This window comes from Heterocephalus glaber, unplaced genomic scaffold (assembly GCF_053883595.1).
Source record: "Heterocephalus glaber isolate CG9 unplaced genomic scaffold, H.glaber_assembly_v1.0 deba00001532, whole genome shotgun sequence".
Lineage (NCBI taxonomy): Eukaryota > Metazoa > Chordata > Mammalia > Rodentia > Bathyergidae > Heterocephalus > Heterocephalus glaber.
In genome coordinates this window covers 29,502,419-29,521,508 of record NW_028258330.1, presented here as the reverse complement: position 1 = coordinate 29,521,508, position 19,090 = coordinate 29,502,419, and the positions used below count along the sequence as shown (strand labels likewise).

General features: G+C 46.9%; 1 protein-coding gene across 2 annotated transcripts in view; it reads right to left on the bottom strand.

Moving 5' to 3' along the window:
• Ppp1r16b (protein phosphatase 1 regulatory subunit 16B) overlaps positions 1-14,807 on the bottom strand; it is a 96,289-nt gene extending 81,482 nt beyond the window's left edge. For both annotated transcript variants that reach the window (XM_004867770.4, XM_004867772.4), the window contains exon 1: positions 14,692-14,807. The gene's annotated coding sequence lies outside the window, so the exon portion shown is untranslated. The remainder of the gene's footprint in view (positions 1-14,691) is intronic.
• Positions 14,808-19,090: the final 4,283 nt, after the last annotated feature.

Sequence of the window (19,090 nt, the reverse complement as noted above, 5' to 3'; positions counted from 1 at the left end):
ATACCTCGTTTCCCTTCTCACTAGCTTTACTTCTTTGAGCACAGTCAAGACTCCACAAGCTGTAAGTCTCATGCCACGGAAGTGGTGTTACTATTACTACTGAATATATCTCTTCCTGTTAAAATCTCAGGTTCACTTTGTTAGACACTTCCGTCTACACTCCAATACATCAATCCTCTGAATTATTTTCACTAGCAAACCTCTCTTTATCGTACCTTATGTCATCAATGAAAAACGAGTTTCTGGGCTTTCTTGTGGCAATTTTTTTGTGAATCCATTTCCATTTTAAAGCCTCATTTATGTAGTCAACAAATCAGTACTTACTGTCACCTGACATACATGAGGGAGTACAGGAGGGTGGCTCTGAGGATCCTGGGTGAACAAAACTATTGATCAGAGTTTGTGCTTCTAGTAATAGCAGAGAAGCTCTTATGCTAGCAACTTTCCTACGTGCAACTGTTAGGAAATCTAGACATACCCACCCCCCCAAAAAATACTTATTGGAAGCCATTAGATTTCTCAACCACAGGCAGGCAGAAATTGGAAAGGAGTCAAGATTTAAAAGAAATAGCACTGGGTGATTTGCGTAGTTTTTTACCTGAGCAAAAACCTCAATGAGTGCTATCCTTGGTGGTTAAGATTTGGATAGAAAACTTCTCTCTTACCAGACAAGCAACAAGAAGACAGAATTCAGGTAACCATGGCTGCAAAGTGAAGAGAGATATCTCAGAAAAGCCCGAGTAAACTGTGCCTAAATCTCCCAGAATGATATATGTACCTGGCAGACTCCAAGTAAGGCTAAAAGAATGTCAGATAGGGCTGAGATTTAGCTCATGTTGCCGTGCCTGCCTGGCAAGCGCAAGGTCCTGAGTTCAATTCTGAGTACTGAAATAAAAAATGCCACATGTTGCCCACTCTGGGTAAACTGAGTCTGGAGTTTGAGTTTGGTCAAGGTAGCTGCCAGATATTTTTTAAATTCCTTCATTTTGGGGCCGGGGATTTAGCTCAGTGGTGCCAGCACCTGCTTCGCAAGCGCAAGGTCCCGAGTTCGATCCCCGTTACCAAAAAAAAAATTCCTTCATTTCTAAGAAACATACTAGAATCCAGCATCTCTTCAAGACTCATTCACAACATTAGGGTGTAATCGAAAATTACTAGATAAATTTTAAAGAACAAACAGGAAAATGTGACCCAGACTCAAGAGAAAAGGCAAATAACAGAGACTGATCTCAAGACGAACAAGATGTTGGAACTAACAGCTGATTTTAAAGCAGCGATCATAGCTTTGTCCACAGATGTAAAGGAAATTATGCTTGTAACAAATGAAAAACTAGGAATGCTCAGCTACAACATGAAAACTACACAAAAGACTCAAAATTATTAATCAGTTCAGCTAAATCCTCACTAGCACTTTTGCACCCATGTGAATTGTGCTATGTTTTTTTCTTTTGAGACAGGGTCTTGCTATGTAGTTCAGGCTGCCTTAGTCCTCCTGCCTCAGCCTCCCGAGTGCTGGGATTACAGGCATGGATCACCACGCCTGGCTGAATCGTGCTTCTCACCAAGGACAGTTATACAGCTCTAATATTGATTTCAGTGATGATTTTAAAAGCATTTCCCAAGTGCTGGTTCTGAGCAAGGTTTTAGGAGCAAAACTATGACATGAAAATCTTAAAGTCTGGTCCTAAAGTCCAAATATTCTCTGACAATATCTAGGTAGACTACTAGTTACTTCTGATGTCTTCCCATCTCTTTCACTTCTTAAATTAGAAAAAAGAGCCACTGGGCATGGTAGTGCGTGCCTGTAATCTCAGCACTTAGGAAGGTGAGGCAGGAGGATTGCTACAAGTTCAAGATCAGCCTGAACTATATAGCAAGACCTTGTCTTAAAAACTAAAACAAAAGAAATAAATAAATTAGAAATTGAATTAGCAAAAGAGATTCAAGGCCTGCATGGCCTCACTCCAGAACCTCATGGTACTTCAAGTCAGCTTTTGTGTCATTCTTGATGGAGTCACTTACCCCATGTAAAGCAGGCAGGAATAAGGGGCACGTGTCATATTTGAACAGCTGAACATTCTCTCTCCCCACCAAAACTTCCCTCCCTGGAGCAGCCACATCAGGTCCATAGAAACTCTGGCTTCAGACATTATAATATCTTTCTCCAGTTTCACCGACACTTTTCTGTTGTTATTGCTTGAGACAAGGTCTCACTGTATAACCTAGGCTAGCCTGGAATTCAAAATCCTTCTGCCTCAGTCTCTGGAGCACTGGGGTCACAAGTGTGCACCACCATGACTGGCTCCACTAACACTTTCCAAAGCATGTTAGAAAAAAGGTTCTCAAGCTTGGCTCTACATTGGAATCACCTGGAGATTCTAGGACTATATATTAATACCACACAAAGCAAGACCACTACATATTAACCAGAATGGCCAAACTGTTTTTGAAAGACAGAAAATATCAACTGTTTGGCAAGAATTCTTATACATGGATTAGGAACATAAATCAGTAAAACCATTTTTTAAAAAACTGCTTGGCAGTGTTTTATAAATCTGAACATATGCATGCCCTCTAATCCAGCAACTTTATTCCTATGAATACACCCAAGAGAAATCTTCTATATCATTCAAGGCATTTGGCAGGAAGTTAATAACACTATTTGTAAAAAAGATCCAAAGTACAAACAACCCAACATACCCATCAACAGTACTTGGGGAGGGAAGTGCTCTAGTCCCACAATGGAACATGGTACAGCAATGAGAATGAACACTGTACAATTACAATGTGGACGACTCTCGCAAACAGCGCTAGCCAAAATTTTTCAAACAAACAAAAAATTCATACCATATAATTCCATTTATGTAAAATGCAACAATAGGCAAAAGGAATCTATATTGTTGTCAATTAGGATGGTGGTCTCAAGGTGTGGGGATGAGCCAGAATGGGAAGGGGGCTTCTGGGGTACTGGTAACTTTCTGCTTCTTGAACAGGAAATGGAAAATTTATCCACTTGCGATTTGTACATTTTCTGGTTTTCCCATAGTAAATCATTATAATTTTTTTAATATTGTGGTCATGGGCTGGGGATTTAGCTCGGTGGTTCCACCGCCTGCCTCGTAGGCACAAGGTCCCAAGTTCGATCCCCGGTACAAAAAAAACAAAAAATTGTGCTCAAAGGGTCCCACCTTGGCAGATTCTGGTCTAACTGCTCTGGGGTGCAGCCAGAAATTGACATTTTAAGAAGCTCCCTGGGTGAGTCTCATGTTCATCCAAAAACCACCGCTTCAGAACTTGGCAAGCCTCCTTACTATTTCTTGGAGCAGAAAATGCTGTTGCTTCTCTGGAAAGTCTAAAGCAGGCGCTCTTCTGGTAGTGCCAGAAGATGTGAATGGGCCTTGCGTGGAAACAGCGTTCCATGGTCAAATGAGTAATATACTTCTCCATTATAATTACCAGCTTTTATTGAACATTAACTGCATTCCTGGAGCTGAGCTAAGTGCTTTATCTACACTATTTCATTTAATCCTCACCATAAGCCCCTGAAAAAGGCACTATTAACTCCCACTTTATAGAAGGGTAAACTAAAGCTCAGTGGGGTTAAGTAACTGCCCAAGGAATACAGTTAGTAAGCAAGAGAGCCAGGATTCGGATCCAGATTGGCTTTGACAATGCCGCCCATGCTCTTAACCAATGCCCTAAACTGCCTCTCCTGTCAGTACTCAGCTGCAGGACTTAAGAAAGCCTTAATCACCCTAACGTGAGCTTTGCATTGCCAAGACAAAAGTGGGATGCTGCAGTTCCCACAGCAGCTTCCTTGCCTCCATCTCTTACCTTGCAACCTGCCATCCACCCCTCCGGCAGTTTTCATTCTGTAGAGAACCACATGGTTGTGCCCCGCTGAGTCAAGGCTCAAGCCCTCGGTCCAACAATCTATACCTGTGCTGGCAAACCTACAGCAAGCATGCCACAGTGGACTGTTTGTGTCACTGAAAGCTCTAAAAGGTTCGCCATCACTGATCTAGACCACCCAGCATCGAGTCTTGACAATTTAGCTTTCTCTTTGGCCACCTCTAAATAATAAATATTCATTTTGTAGCTACACCAAACATGCCTGATCGATTCACAGCTGCACGATGGTAGTCACCATTTGTTGAGAGCCTACCATGTGCCAGGTATTACTCATAAATTGGCTTTTATCTCCCCACAATGAGTCTTAAAAACAGGTATCATTACCCCCACTAGACAGACTGGAAAGGGGGACTCATCTTAACGTGCCCAAAGTCACAACTGGTAAGGGGCAGGTCTGGGATTTGAACCCAGATTCATCTGCTGCAAAGCCTGTGCAGTCTTTACTACGCACACTCACCTCTTAATGTGCTGTTCCGGGGTGGGCAATACCATTCTTTCTTTCTGCCTGGCAAACTCCTCTTTGTTCTTTGAGATCTACCGTAACTCTAGTGTTACAATGATAATATCTATCTTAAGTGCTTCACAGCACTTCACTTGCCTTGTTTCATTTAGACATTATTGTCTCTCTGTTCTTTATACTCCCTCTGAATTGTTCCTTACCTGCCCTGTGCCAAATGGATTTCCTTCCCCTCTCTCATTCTCAGGCTAGATAGAGACCATATCTCTATCACGACACTCAACACTCTGTTGAGTAACTGTTGGTTTGAGATCTGGTTCCTCCATGTCACTAGATGTTCTTGGAAGACAAAGGATACCATATAAATATAGAATTAACATAACATTCTTTACTTTTACATTTCATCATAGAGCTACCCAGAACATCAAAGGTATTCAATACATGGGAAAGGGTAACAGAAGAATGGGAGATCCAGAGCCTGAAAATTCATTAAGATCATCCCATCAGTTCTGTCATGAGAAAGGTGCCCTCTGGCCTGGAACAAGAGCTACGGCATTGACCCAGACTAAACAGACCTGACTGCTGGAGAGAGAGGGAACCCAGGCCCCTACCTTTCCTTCCACAAGAAGATGGACTAGGGTTGCCTCTGACTTTGTCTTTTCTTCTCTACTCTGCATGCTTTGGAGCTAGCTCTGTATATCCCTGCTTAGAGTATTTCATATAAAGTAATGGTTAGATTCATTTCCCAGCCCTGTTCACAGCCTTGTCCACAGACATTCTCAACTCCTCCTTGCCTTGTTTCCTCTTAAGGTGTCCCAGGTAAATGAAGAGATGTCCAGGACAGGTAGGTCTAAAGAAAATGTATAGATAAGGTTTGGTTCCTCCTAAATGGTAGATCAGATGATCAGACCTATTTGTGAAATGAACCTATTCTTTTTGAGCAGGAGACCCCTTTACAAGACACCGATCTTTGATGCACACTCATTCATTGAACATCCATTCTGCATCTGCTCTACTACAGGCAAATCTCCTAGTAACCCCAGGGGTAAACAGCCTGTTTGTGCCACCCACATATAATCTCTATGAGCTCCAAGATGTTGATTTTTAAAGTCAGCCTTCTGCTCTCTGCTCCTCCCGCCTTTTATTTCTTTCTACAGTACTGAACAGCACTGAGCTACATTCCCAGCCCTTTCTTCATTTTTTACTTTGAGACAGACTTGCTAAGTTGCCCAGGGTGGGTTTGAATTGGCTATCTTCCTGCCTCAGCCTCCCAAAGTGCTGAGATTACAGCCTTGTCTGGCTGCTCCCTCTCTCTCTCTCTGGACTAACATTTAGCTCTCTACCTTGGTGTGAGTGATCAGATATAAGGGCAAGTTGCAAACTCAGCTGGGTTTCTGCATGGGGTCCTTCAAACAAACCCCATTAGTAAACATGCAAATTACCAAAGAGACTAGTTTTACCCCTACTGCTTCTCACCTCTTCTGCTGCCCCCATTATGACTTTTGCACACCTAATCAAGCCTGTCTTTCTTTCTTTCTTTCTTTCTTTCTTTCTTTCTTTCTTTCCTTCTTCCTTCCTTCCTTCCTTCCTTTCTTTTTAGTGCTAACATTTGAACCCAGGGACATGCTATCATTGAACAATACCCCCCAGGCCTTTTTATTTTACAAATTTTTGAAACAATCTTGCTAAGTTGTTCAGGCTGTCCTCAAACTTGCCATCCTCCTGCCTCAGCCTCCAGAGTAGCTGGGATCTCAAGCATATCCCACTGTGCCCAGCAAGTAATTTTATTTTGAGAATTTCAAGTGTCTCCCTCCTACCTCATTCCAGGACATAGTGCATGCTATATTTTATGAATTCATTTGCATTCATTAAGACAGACTTTATTAAACAAAAGTTATCTTAGCTTATGCATTTCTGTAGCACAACTTGAACCACACTGTTTTGCTCTCATTTGGTCATCTGTTTGCCAACTTGAAATGGGATCAATTTAGGGATAGCCTGTTTTAATTTAATTTTATACCTCTAATTCCAAGTAGAAAGCCAGGTAATATGTACTTCTTGAACAGTCAACAATTGTTATATGAGCACAGTTGAAAGATCTGAAATACTACAGAACCTAACTCAGAAATATTTTTTTATTTTTTTCAGATTTTGAGATATTTGTATATACTTAATGAAATATCTTAAGCATGGAATCCAAGTCCAAAAATGAAATTCATTTATGTTTCATATATACCTTAAAACCCAGGTATATGCATGTGTTGACTTGTGCTCAGATACATTAGTTGAAAAAGCAAGTCTCAGAAGACTATAGTATAGATGCGTTGGGGAAAAAAGGGTAAACATTTAAATGAATATTCATCCGAAATTTATGGAACGATACATGAAACAGTCAGGGATTTCTTCTGGGGAAAGAGGATCAGTAGCTGGGGAGGACAGGGAAATTTTACTTTCCATTTTCCAGATTTCTGTACTGCTTGAATTTTTATGATGTTTGTATTTTTTTATAATTAAAAAGCATAAAACAGCAATAAGAAAGCAAAAGCTTGGTTTCAGATGACAAAGAAAAAATGAATGACACTTTGGTGAAAATCCTCCCTGGCTCCTTAGGGACACTCCTTAGGCAGTGTTTAGAAGGCAGCATTTCCTCTCTGTCCAGTTCACAGGGGAGCTGAGGATGGTGATACATGTAGGGCTAGAAAGGAACCTTGAAGCTCAGAAAGTCACCAAGAAGGGTCAAGAACCCTGCTGAGAGGAGTCCTTAGAGTGTATTCCTTTGACTTAGAACTATGTGACAGAAATCAATCCAGTTCTGACCCAAACACTGAATCAAGCCAGTCTGAGTAATCAGTATCCTGGCACAGACACTGGGCTTTTAACCAGTGCCAAAAAGCAAAAGCTAGGAATGCCCAGGTAAGTAATGGCCATAAGTAACCTGGTAAGCATAATGACATGTACGCTGCTCACCTGTCCCGTCTGCTGTAAAGCCACTGCGGAAGATGACTTTAAAGATAATAATGCGATCCTAACAGCTGATATGTAGCAAGTACATCCTACCTGCAACACAAAGACTTAGTGCTTAATCATATCCATCTCATTCTACCATTATTCTGATTTTTCACATGGGGAAATTGAGGCTCAGCAGTTGAAGTTAAAAGCAAGTAACTTAAGATTGTAGTAAGTCTTAGTAGAGGCAGCAATGAAATGACAGTCTGACTACAAAGCCAGCCACAGTCACTGCTATCCAGCCCCTGCCTCAAGGAAGGACTAGGAAAAGGCACTCCCTATGGAGAGAAGACAAGAGTAACAAGTGCAAGAACTCTGAAGCCAAATGTACTGGGTTCAAATTCTGGCTGCCATTTAGTGACTGTGTGACCTTGGGCATGTCACTGGACCTCTCCATGACTCACTTTCCTGAGCAGTGAAATCAGGGTAGTAATAATGACGTTTCTTAGAGTTCTTATGAGGATCAAAAGAGTTAAACAGATAGTCTTACTACTCTTAGAGGAAAGGTGTCCTTCCCCAAGCAGAGGTAACCGTGCAGGGCGCAGAGCTGGCAAGTGGCATGCAGGCTGTATTTTAGTCCCTCTCTCAGCTGGAAGCCACAGGGCAGCATTCAGTTTTCCACCCCTCCATGTCCTGCTGAGTTACAAATCTGCCTGTGAGGCTGGTTCTTCCTCTCGCGTTCCTCCCCCCATGTGGGCTATGAAGCAGAATAGCTCGGCACACTTTTTAAAAATACAGATTCCTGTGCTCGCTTCGGCAGCACATATACTAAAAATACAGATTCCCTACCTTGGCTAACTCTGACATAGGTAGGCTTGGATAAGGCCTAGGGATCTGTATTTTTAATAAGTCCCAGGCGACCAAATGACCCAGGAACATTGTGTTCCTGGACACCTGTTTTTGGAAACATTACAGCCCATCACACAAGTTCTGGCTGTTTGAGCTGCTGCCCGAGACCAAGCATGCTATCTTTCATGTCTGGTTCCAGGCCTGGGCACACAGGAAGGGGCCCGGTAAACATCTGCGTTCTCCACAAGCCAGCCAGCAGAGCAGATGGCTGTGCGAACTGGCGCACAGGCTGAATTTGCTTTTGTGCTTGACTGGGTCACACCAGGGACCCTCACCTGTAGACTTGGAGTTCCCCAGACAAGGGCTACTCGAAGTGCACTTGACAGACCGGCAGGATGGCACCCCAGGGGCCTGTTAGAAACACAGGAGCCTTGGCCCAGTTCTCCTAGATCAGACTCTGCCTTCTAACAGGAATGCCAAGGTGATTCATGTAGCAGTTTGAGTCACAGCCCTGGGCCCTTCCCCCTACCCATGTAAGTTCCAACTGATATGCACATATAACCTGCTCAAATGCCCTCTGGGGCCAACCTTTCCCTTCCACCTCCTACAGAGACCTGGAAATACAGGGTGGTCTTTTCATAGCCCAGATTGCCCACTGGCAACCAGCCTGAGGCTCAGAGTGCGCCAGTGCTGTAATGAATTATTTATTTCAAAGTCAACATTAAAATAAGTTTCCCGATAAATTAAAACAAGAAACAACTCCAGCCTCTATAATTCCAGGGTGTAAAACATCCCTTTCTTTTGAACAGAGTCACAACCCCGGCTTCTGTGCCCAAAGCCATCCAGACACATCAAAAAGCCCCAAGAAAAGCGCTGTCTTCCTGTTGGCCCAGCATCAAGTTATCAGGCAGATTTCTCACTGTAGCTTGACCTCATTAATCCAAAGCCTATCACATTGCTGTAAATGTCAGTGGAAAAACAGCCATTCAGTGGGTTTCCTTCATTCCACCAGAAAGGGAAAAAACAGGAAGCTGACCCAGCTGCGCCTCAGCTTGGCAAATCCCAAGGGCCCAGCTGACAGGGTGTTTCTTGTCAGCACCTTCGGTCCCCTGCCCCAGCCCACTTTTCCAGATCAAGGTGGGTCCTGTATCTCCGAAGCAAAACACAGAGGCGATGGCGGCAACAATGCAGATAATACGGGGCCCACACACCTGCTTGGGAAGGAGAATAGAGGGTTTGCTCTGGATTTCTTCAGTCCTCATTCGGCTTCATCTAAACCTCTTCAGCCCATTCAAAATGTCGCATAAGCCAAAGCCCTGGGACTCGGGGACACACAGGACTTTCAAGTCTTCATTCCTTTAATGCATATTGATGCTGGGCATCGTACTGGGAAACCGGGGACACTGAGGTGAATGGATTACACACAGTCACTGACCTTATGGGACTTGCGGTCCAGTGTGGCCATTTTCAACCTTGGCATAATTAACACTTGGATCAGATCATTCTTTGAATTGCGGAGGCCTGTGCTGTGTACTATAGAATACCTAGCAGCATCTGAGTCTCTATGTATTAGATGCCAGTAGCTCCCCTCCTCCTCTGCCCTCCCACCTGGTTGTGACTTTGGGTTGAGAACCACTGGTCTGGTAGAAGAGACTGAAAGAATAATGGATCACCATATAACATAGCCATGTAGGGCCGGGGATTTAGCTCAGTGGTTCCGGCGCCTGCCTCGAAAGCGCAAGGACCTGAGTTCTGATCCCCGGTACCAAAAAAAAATAATAATAATATATATATATATCCATATAATCACAATTATTTTAAGTACCATGGAGGAAAATTTGGTGGACTTTATTCACTATTATCTACAATTTTGGAGCCAGGCACTTCACATAGGACTATAAATCCTTACAACAGCTCCAGATTTGTATGTGTGTACTATATAGTATATATGTCTGTATTTGCAGAAGAAGAGATTGAAGCTCAAGGAAATGAAAACCTTTTCCAAGGCCCAAGAGCTAGTGGGAAGCAGAGCCAGGATTTGAATCTTGGCCCTAAACTTTGCCCTCACAAAAAGGAAATTTGAGCCTCTGTTTGGATATCTTCTGTGACAGGAAGGGTCTGTCATCATGTGATGTTCTGAGCAGTCATCCTAAAAGACTCATTCCTCCCTGGGGCCACCATGGGGCCTGGCCACCACCTGCCACATCAATCAGGCTACAAACTGCATCAAAAGCACATTTATGGGACACCAGTTGGCTGAGGAATGCTAATCTGGATTTGGAGAACACCTCCTCCCACACAGGCACTTCCCCCAAATCAGGACAGGACACACCCCACTGTGACCCATCTTCAAGGTGCCTACTACCCAGCACCCAAGGGTCCACAGTGAGAGAACCCAGACATTTTGCAGTCAGCTTCAGCTATTTACAGAGAGCATGAAGGAAGGGTGCAGGCCAGATACGGCAACTTTGGAGACTCCCCAGATAGCAGTCACTTATGTGCACAGATGGCCTTTAGCAAACTGTCTCCCCCTGTGCCTCAGTTGGCCAATCTGTGCAATGGAGGTAAGTGCATCCACTTCACGGGATTGGAACAAGGACTCAGTGACAACTCAGTAAAGACCATGAGCAGTGATCTGCATCCAGAGAGCCACATGGCACACACAATATTAAGACCGACAAGAGTCAGTTCAGTCCCCTCATTCTGCCCACACCCTCTTCCTTCATGTGACAACTGAGTCCCAGGAAGAGAAAAGCAGGTGCAGAGGTGGGAGACACATCTCAAGAAGGTGGAGCAAAGAGAGAGGAATGGAGAACACATGGGCTGAGCACAGGCCAGCCTTTCCTCCCGTGCAACAACCCTCAACTCTATAGCTCTCTTCAGAGAGCCACCACTGGACGAGGCTAGACGGTGTCTTTTGGGTCAGCGAGCATCTGCTCTCTCAGGGCCCTGGCAGGATGGCCTCTGCCCCCTCCCCAGCCTTGCTCATACCTCTGCCAGGCTCTGCTAGCTCCAGCTGTGATGCCTCCCCTGGCTCTCCAAAGACACTGCACGCTTTCAAGCCTGTATGCTTTGCATATGTGCTTATCTCTTCTAGGGCTGTCCAGCCCTCCATTACCTACCACCTGGGAAACTCACTGAAGAGCTCAACTATGCTCCCACAGCAAACTCTGCCCACCTGTTATTGGTAATAATAGACAATAATAATAGTACACCAACATCTGCAAGCATTTATTCATATCTAGAAGGCCCTGAGGTCAGGTTTTACCCACAGTGTCTCTTTTCTCCTCACCTCACCACCTTGGGTAAGTAGCCTGTGCTCGGGAGAGGTAAGGAGTCTATTTATCATCACCCAGGGACAGGGTGGCAGCTTGAATCCACACTGGGTCAGCCTGTGCTCCCATGCTCTTAAGTCCCCACTCGTGCTTGCTATGGAAGTCTTGATCCCATGGGTCCTCCCTGTCTGTTTCCAGGACTGCCTCTCCCCCTACTGCTGCCTTAGTCATCTGGAAACCTCTTGCTCAACAAAAAGTCTGCAATGGACAGAAGGTCTACAGTGAAGAAATCAAAGAGGCCTGGAAAATGGTAGCCAGCTGAGAAAGGCTATGTGGAGGTTCACAGGCCCCCTGAGGACAGGGTTATTCGAGACTCAAATTCCCAGGGGAGAGAGCCCATCTCCAAGAGGCACAGAGAGGCGTCCCCTTTCTGGATAGCAGGAGGCAGAAGAGACACAGTTCAACTCCCCTGAACCAGAGGAGGTGGGACCTTTAAGAGCCCAACACAAAGGAGGAAATGACAGAGATGGTGACAACAAGCACTTCCTGTGTTCCCCCCTGCACCAGGTTCTTTACTAAATATGTTCTCCTTCTTATGGTCCCACACAACCCTTACAACCCCATGAAGCCAGCATCACCATGGTTCTCATTTTACAGATGGGAAAACTGGGCGCCCAGAGAGTAAGAGCACCACATAGGGTCCCAGAGCTTTTAGGTTTAGAGCTGTAATTTCAGCTAGACCTGTCTGGCTCCCTTGCTTTTCATATTTGCAGCTTTCTGTGGGGGGTAGGCTTGTCATCTCCGAGGTGTGCCAGGCCAAAGAAAGGTGTCCCAGTCTTGGCTGGGAGGATCTCAGTTGGGACCCACTATACAGCAAATGCCACAGGTGTCCTGGAGGTGGGCAGTTAGGGTGGCTTGGTTCAGAGAGGGGCGAAGGTGGGAGTTCAAGCCCAGTACTTGAATCCAGGTCTGTGCTCCAAAAGCAGGCTGGCTGCAGCCTCTGCTGGGCAGAGTGTTTGCTCTGCGCCCACTTCGGTTTAGATAAGAGCTTTGGCTGAATTTCCAAAGGGGCAAGTGAACTCTGCAGAAAGGTTCTAGTCTTAGGAAAAACTACCTCCTTGCCTTCAGCTTTCCTAAAGACTTAACAGCCAGATTAGAATTTAACCTCCACTGTGGCTCAATTAGCAGAAAGAACAAAGTCTGAGTAGACACCGGGCATGCCCCTTGTCTACCATGTACATCCAGGCCAGGGGAGCAACGGGAAGCACCGGGCCCTGGCGCTTGAACCCCTAGAGCCACAAACGAATGTCACGCAGGAGGGGACCAAAAGAGAGGAAGGATCAGGTGGGCTTCCTAAAGGACATTCCATAGGCTGGGAAAAGCTGGGGTCAGGAAGCTGGGGGACACTGCTGGGTGTCAGCAGCAGACAGTAAAGTACAGACTTGAAGGTCTGAGTGACCTGGTGACACCTTGCCTGCAGTATCCTATGGCCTGGGGCAGAGAAGATGGGATCTGGGTGACAGGTGTGGGGGGGTGAGCAGGCAGCACGCTGGAAGGACTCACTGCCCCTCACCGCCTCCTGCAAGCTGGTGTTTTGTGACAGAGGGAGGGAGCAAGATGTGGAACTCCCCCAGCCCCGCAGAACCACCCACCAGGGCTCCATTCCTGCCCCTGTCTAAGAGACACACCCCACTCTGCCTCCCATGCTCTCTGGCACCCTGGCTTTCCACGAGGCCCCTCACTTATCACCTCACAGCCTGCCTGTGCCCGCTATCTTAGAGACAACTGGGGCTCGGGAGGCCAAGCGCCTCTCCCACAGGCAGACAGCTAGTCGCTGGCTCAGTGGAGCAGCTTTGTTACCAGCCTGGAAGGAGGGTTTCCCCGGGGCTTCACCAGCCGCAAGAAATGGCAAAGCACTCCAGGAGGACTCTCTAGGGCCCAGGCCGCTGATTGCAGGCCCCTTCCACTGAGAGCTCCGCGAAAGAAGGAACCTGGTACCTCGGGGCCCCGGGTCCTCCACAGAGGGCGATTCAGAGGCGGCACCTGGCGCTCCAGGCCGCGGGGAACTGGTGGGCGCCTCTGAGAGCAAGAACAGGGGCCCATTATGTGGAATCTAATCACATGGGCGCACAAGCAGCTTGGCTTTCGATTCTGAGAAGCGCTTATGCAGCCGCATCTCTCTCCCTCCACTACGCGGTGCCGGGGAACACCGGGTCCCAGGCCTGGCGCGTGGCGGTGGCGCGCCGCGGGGCCCCCGGGACCGCCAGATTCACAGCTCGCTAAGGTTCAATTATCCTCCCCGGCAGCTAGTTGCATTATCAACGTCTCCAGTGAAGCCGGAGGCCAGGCCGGGAGGGGAGGGCGGAGGAAGAGTCTGCATCAGGAAAGAGGAGGATAGCGAGCGCCTCCCCCTTTGCTTCCCACCTGGGGCGATCTGGGCACTCCGGGTGACCTTGGGGAGACCCCTCCGCGCGATCTCTCCGGAGAGAGCTGCACGGTTTCTGCCCATCCTAAGCGCTCGGGGGCGCTCCTCCCTGCCGGAGCGGATGCGCGGGACTCGCGAGGAGAGGAGCGCTCCAGGCGTGGGGGACCCAGCAGCCCGCGCACGCCGGCCCTGGGCAGAGGCCCTGCGCACTGCTCTCAGGGGGCTTCCACGAGCATCTTTCGGGGCTGGCGGGCACGGTCAGTGGGATCCGGCGGCGGGTCAGATCTGCTCGCAGGGGGCGCCTGCCCTGAGGACCTTTCCCGCCCAGGCAAGAGCGCTCCGAGCGCCCTGCTGGGACCAAGCGGCGCCACGCGAGGGGGCGGCGCCCCATGCCCGGCCCCAAGACCCGGCGCCGCGGTGTTTGGTCTCTGAGGCTCCGGTCGCCCGGCACTGCTACCTCGGCTGAGAGCGGCCCGGGAGTCCTGAACCAGCGGAGAACCCCTGCCCCTCCCGAGACCGGGCCACGACAGCCCCAGCCAACAACCTGCCGACGCACCCCTACCCCAGCCTCGCCAAGGGAGCGCGAGACGCGGGAGAACGCCCACACGCGGGCCCAGCTCCCCAGCCCTGCGTTCTCCATACCTGTCTTTCCAGGGCACCCCACCCCACATTATCTCCACCCTCCGGCCCTTGGCCAAAGGGCTCTTCGCCCCCAGCCAGGCTATCAGAGGCTGAGACCACCACCTCCCTGCCCCGATCCTCGTCCCCGGCCGGCCCGATCCTGCCGCAGAGCGCAGGGGAGAAGGCGGCGCCGCTGAGGAACTCACCGCTCTCCCGAGCCCTGCCCCGGGCGGCTCCCGGCCCTGGCTCCGTTCGTAGGACCCCAAGCCGCAGCAGCTCGTGCGGATACAGAGCCAGCTCCGCTCTGCCGCGAGCCTCGGCGCCGCTCTCGGCTCCTCCCCCAAGGCGGGGCCTGAGTCTCAGGAAGAGGGTGGGCACGCAAACCCCATTTGGTTCCCGAGCCAGCCAGGGTGGGAAGGGTCCCAGCGCCGTAGGGGTGGGGAACCTTCTCTGAGATGCAGGAAAGTGAAAAGGGCTGGATTGCAGCCGGACTTCGGAAAAGCTGGTTTTTGAGCTCTTCCTCCCAACCCCCAAGAGGGAAAGAGGGAAAGCCAGCCGGAGGACGGTTCTTGCTCCCATTTGACAGATGGGCATCGTGAGGCCGAGAGAAACAAGTAACATGCCATGGTCACACAGAGTAGTGCAAGGGCCAGAAAGTCAAGTCCCCTACCTTGAGGAGGCACGCAGCCTGAGTCTGAAGGCTTCCCGGGTCCTCCAGAGACCGGACCAGGCCTGGCCCTGGGGACAGGGAAGATTTCAGTCGAGGAGACGCACACAGTGGGAGCATGTGGGTCGCAACTTGCGACGTGGACTTGCATCATCTCTTCTTTCTGAAAAAAAGGGAGCTAAGTCAAAGAAGGAAGGAAGTGGTCGTGTACCTCTACTGACGTCTGTCGGGTTTTGATGTGCAGGATCTGGACCTGGCTGCCTCCCTGAGATTTCATGCTGAAAATACAAGGTAAAACATACGAGGTGGCTTCTGTCATCTCATCCCAGACTCTTCTGGGGCAGAAGGCCCCACACTATACTCCTTTCTTTCCTCAACAGTGGATTTCACTATCTTTAAATTACTGCTGAGAACCAACCCCTCCTCCCACCAGGAAGAGGAGAGAAAGTTAATAAACAAAAGGGGGGAAAAAATCCCAAAACTTTCTCTGGAATCTACACTCGCTGAGCACTGACCTTAGAACAATAGAGTTCTCTTCTCCACAAAGGGCTTTGTTTCCTGAGCTTTGGGGGGGGGCTGCAAATTAGGACCCTAAGCGCCCCAGGGACAACCATGGAGGAGGGGGACAAGGCTTAATTTGGGGGGAATTTGAAGATGGTGGATGGTTAATTCAACTCACAGCAGTCTTGTTTGAAGAACTCTGGGTCCTTACAGGCAGTATTCTGTTGAGGCCACAGTACTACCTGAGTTTTAGTGATTTTCTATTTGCTAATGAAACGTATTAACTTTTCTTGGAGGTGCAAAAACCTATGGGTTGGGCTTGTTCCAGGCCCCTTGGGCCCTAGTCAAGTCCTCTGATGTCTCCCCTTCATTTGCCGCCAGCTACCTCTCAGTTCATTAATAATCCAGTTGTGACTGACACTGTTTCAGTAGGAGCAATTAGAGAGCAGAGCAGGAGGGGAAGACTTAAAGTGATGTTTAAAATAACCCAAGGGGACCATTGTTCTCTGCAGAATGTTTCCATTGATTTATAATGAAGAGCTGTGGGTTGAGAGGGTGGTAATCCATCTCTCCAAGGCAAGTGTAGAACTTGGAGCCTGTGTTCCTGAAATGAAGTCTTTAAGCGGGAGGAGGTGTCCCAAATCCCCAGGTCGATGTTCATTTGCATCACTCATTGTATTTGATAACAAAAGGTAGAGTATATGTATTCAGAAGAAGCTGGAGCACTCACATTTCTTGATTTCAAACCTACTACAAAGCAAAACAAGTAACCAAGATAGTGTGGTGAGGCTATAAAGATGAATATATCAATCAACCAAATAAAACTGAGAGTCCAGAATACATCCTTACATTTACAGCCAATGGATTTTCAACAAAAGTGTCAAGGCAAATTAATGCACAAGTGTCAAGGCAATTTAATGGAGAAAGACTAGTCTTTTCAACAGATGGTGCTGGGACAACTGGATATCCACATGCAAAAGAAGGAAGATGGACCCCTACCTCACACCATATACAGAATGAACCCAAAATGGATCAGACTCAGATGTTAGAGCTAAACATACAAAACTCTCAGATTTATTTAGGCGTAAATCTTTGTAACCTTGGATTAACCAATCCTTTTTTAGATATGACTAAGCATAAGCAACAAAAAAATAATTGGATTCGATTATTATTAAAAATTTTGTGCTTCAAAGGACACCATCAGGAAAGTGAAAAGAGAGACTGAATTTTGTTTCCTCCAAATCTATATGTTTGATCTCCAACCCCCAGTATTTCAGAGTGTGACCATTTGAGGAGATAGGATCTTCCAATATTTAAAGGTTTTAATGTTAAACTGAGGCATTTAGGATGGCTCTCTAATCCAGTATGACTAGTATTTTTCTAAGAAGAAACACCAAGGAGGCAAGAGGCCTCAGGAGATACCAAATCTGTCAACCTTCATCTCAGACTTTCAGCCTGCAGAACTGTGAGAAATAAATTTGTTTTTAGGCCACCCAGTCCGTGGTAATTTTGTTACAGAAGCCTTAGCAAACTAATACAACAACCCACAGAATAGGACGAAGTAGTTGCAAATTATATATTTGATAAGAGACTTGTAGCTGGAATACTTAAGCAATTCTTACAACTCAATAATAAAAGACAAATAACTCAATTTAAAATGTTCAAGGGATCTGGATAGCCATTTCCTCAAAGAAGATACAGAATTGGCCAATAAGCACATGAAAAGATACTCAACATCATTAGCTATCTGGGAAATGTAAATCAAAACCACTATAAAATGCCACTTCACACCAACTAAGATGGCAATAACAACAAGTGCTGGTAAGGATAAGGAGAACTAGAACCCTTATCCATCACTAGTGGGAATGTAAAATGATGTAGTTGCTTTGAAAACATGGGCAAACTTTGAAAACACAATGCTCAATGAAAAGCAAGTTGCAAGGCCACATGTTGTATGATTCTGTCTGGTATGTCCAGAATGGGCAAATCCGTAGGGACAGAAAGCAGGTTACTGGTTGCCGAGAGCTGGGAGAATATTGTTGGGAACTAGTGGAGAGAGGGTAACTGGTAAAGGCTATTTCTTTTGGGGGCAATGAAATGTTCTAACACTGATGGTAATGGTGGTTACACAACCATGAATATACTAAAAACCATGGACCCCTATACTTCAAGTGGCTGAATTTATGGTATGTGAATTATATATCAATAAACATTTTCTTAAGAAGGGTAAACTATACTTCAGTCCTTAAAAGCAACACATTTGGTGTTCTCCAAATGCTCTCTTCTGTCCGCAGCCAGGAAAGTCCTGCCCTTGATTTCAAGGTCACTTATGGTACCACCTATGGTAAAATATTATGGAACAACCCAAGGCCAGTGAATGTTCTAAGAGGCTCTGGAAATATCTGAGGACCTGAAAAAAAAAATGACTTGGCTCCATCGTATGAAATCAGAAACACCAATTTTACAAATATAGAATTAACTCTTTACATAACTTTCCGTCAACTATTCAACTGCAACTCAGTCAACTCAGTTACATACACATTATACAGAAGGTTGAATTTAGGTGAATTTATAAGGGTTGCTATGATGTGAGACAAGTCCTAGAGGCTCCTGGGTCTGTGAAAAACTGAGCTCATTCCAGCCTCAAAAGGAGTTCCTGCCAGGAGGAACTTGATGCAGTGGTTCTTAATGGCTATCAGTGGGCAGCTGCTGGCTGGCTGCACTCACTCATCCACTCCACTGATTCCTAGTCCAATGTCTGGCCCAGAGGAAGCCTTGCTAGGTGGCTCTTGTCTCCATACTGACAATGCTGGTGAAGACGACATGGCTCCAGGCCAGACCCAAGCAGCACATGCAGGAAGTGCAGAGATGCCACGTGGTTTGAAATAAAACTGAGCCGAACAAGAGGCATCCAGGGCAGAGTCCTGGCTCCAGCAAGAGCTCAGGGCGGTCGTTTCCTCTTCCAGTGGTTTCCTGCTCTATGAAACTGCCATTGTACAATACTCATGTGTATTTATATGTGCGGGGTTTTTTCCCACGTCCCCCTGCTCTTGAGGGAAGTGACCTCTCTCCTAAGTATTTTGTACCCTGCCCAAAGCTGTTTGCTCATAGAGAGAGCTGCAAGTAGTGTGGAAGGAGCACCAGAGATTTTGGTCTGCCAGGTGACGGACTCTCTCCTGTGATTCGAGGACAGGGGTAACTAAGAGTGGGAGTGAACTGGTTTCATTTCTTAAAATTTTCTAGGTTTTCATTTTGATATTCAGTTTATGGTGAACCTTCCACAGTGGCTCTCTTGCATGTGGACTCACTGAGGAAACTTTAAGATATTTTGATTCCTGGACTCTACCCCAGATCATTTAAATGGGAATCACTAGGGGTTTATTTTTACACAGTTGAAAGCAAAAAAAAAAAAAAAGGGCCGGGGATGTAGCTCAGTG